This window comes from Gopherus flavomarginatus, chromosome 6, assembly GCF_025201925.1.
Source record: "Gopherus flavomarginatus isolate rGopFla2 chromosome 6, rGopFla2.mat.asm, whole genome shotgun sequence".
Lineage (NCBI taxonomy): Eukaryota > Metazoa > Chordata > Testudines > Testudinidae > Gopherus > Gopherus flavomarginatus.
Genome location: NC_066622.1, coordinates 96,259,392 through 96,261,154, shown reverse-complemented (window position 1 = coordinate 96,261,154; position 1,763 = coordinate 96,259,392). Strand labels below are relative to the sequence as shown.

The following is a 1,763-nucleotide window of genomic DNA, read 5'->3' as shown; positions in this document are numbered from 1 at the left end:
CAATGGGCAAGGGCCTTGTATGCCCCTTTCTCCACAGAGAACTCCCTCCCCGTGGACATCAGCGGCAAAGCTCCCTGCGATTTCAGCTGGAGCCGAAGCTGGGGGATTCTTGTGCGAGCTGGGCCCTGGGAAGCGGCGGCCAGCTCTAGGAACAGCTGACAGTTAGCTCAGGGCTTGTCTACATCAGAAAGTTGCAGCGCTGGTGAGGGAGTTACAGCGCTGCAACTTTGAAGGTGTACACATCTGCAGGGCACCACCAGCGCTGCAACTCCCTGTTTGCAGCGCTGGCCGTACTCCCGTTTTGTCTCGGGTGTAGAGGATCCAGCGCTGGTGATCCAGCGCTGGTAATCCAATGTAGACACTTACCAGCGCTTTTCTTGACCTCCGTGGAAGGAGGAAGCCTCTGGTAATCAAGCTGGTCTCCTTTCCCGGTTTTCTCTCTCGTTCCCGGAGCCCAGAGCAAGCAGGTCTCCTTCCCTGCGGTTTGCTGGGTGGCTCCGGGAACGAGAGAGCAAACCGCGGCGAAGCGGGTCTCCTTTCCCGGTTTGCTCTCTCGTTCCCGGAGCCCAGAGCAAGCAGGTCTCCTTCCCTGCGGTTTGCTGGGTGGCTCCGGGAACGCGAGAGCAAACCGCGGCGAAGCGGGTCTCCTTTCCCGGTTTGCTCTCTCGTTCCCGGAGCCCCGAGCAAGCAGGTCTCCTTCCCTGCGGTTTGCTGGGCGGCTCCGGGAACGCGAGAGCAAACCGCGGCGAAGCGGGTCTCCTTTCCCGGTTTGCTCTCTCGTTCCCGGAGCCCAGAGCAAGCAGGTCTCCTTCCCTGCGGTTTGCTGGGTGGCTCCGGGAACGCGAGAGCAAACCGCGGCGAAGCGGGTCTCCTTTCCCGGTTTGCTCTCTCGTTCCCGGAGCCCAGAGCAAGCAGGTCTCCTTCCCTGCGGTTTGCTGGGCGGCTCCGGGAACGCGAGAGCAAACCGCGGCGAAGCGGGTCTCCTTTCCCGGTTTGCTCTCTCATTCCCGGAGCCCCGAGCAAGCAGGTCTCCTTCCCTGCGGTTTGCTGGGCGGCTCCGGGAACGCGAGAGCAAACCGCGGCGAAGCGGGTCTCCTTTCCCGGTTTGCTCTCTCGTTCCCAGAGCCCAGAGCAAGCAGGTCTCCTTCCCTGCGGTTTGCTGGGTGGCTCCGGGAACGCGAGAGCAAACCGCGGCGAAGCGGGTCTCCTTTCCCGGTTTGCTCTCTCGTTCCCGGAGCCCCGAGCAAGCAGGTCTCCTTCCCTGCGGTTTGCTGGGCGGCTCCGGGAACGCGAGAGCAAACCGCGGCGAAGCGGGTCTCCTTTCCCGGTTTGCTCTCTCGTTCCCAGAGCCCAGAGCAAGCAGGTCTCCTTCCCTGCGGTTTGCTGGGTGGCTCCGGGAACGCGAGAGCAAACCGCGGCGAAGCGGGTCTCCTTTCCCGGTTTGCTCTCTCGTTCCCGGAGCCCAGAGCAAGCAGATCTCCTTCCCTGCGGTTTGCTGGGTGGCTCCGGGAACGAGAGAGCAAACCGCGGGGAAGCGGGTCTCCTTTCCCGGTTTGCTCTCGCGTTCCCGGAACCCCCCTTGAAGCCGCCCAACAGCGCTGCAGTGTGGCCACATCTAACACCACTTGCAGCGCTGGTTGCTGTAAGTGTGGCCACTCTGCAGCGCTGGCCCTATACAGCTGTACTAATACAGCTGTAACAACCAGCGCTGCAAAACTTTAGATGTAGACATGGCCTCAGGCTCATGCACGCCGCGGGGAGGA

At 62.4% G+C, this 1,763-nt stretch overlaps 1 long non-coding RNA gene across 1 annotated transcript; it reads left to right on the top strand.

The window, feature by feature from the left end:
- Positions 1-543: 543 nt before the first annotated feature.
- On the top strand, positions 544-1,345 carry LOC127054099 (uncharacterized). Its single transcript, XR_007775176.1, has 3 exons — positions 544-691; positions 804-1,027; positions 1,140-1,345. It is a non-coding gene; the product is annotated as an uncharacterized LOC127054099 (long non-coding RNA).
- The last annotated feature ends 418 nt before the right edge of the window (positions 1,346-1,763 follow it).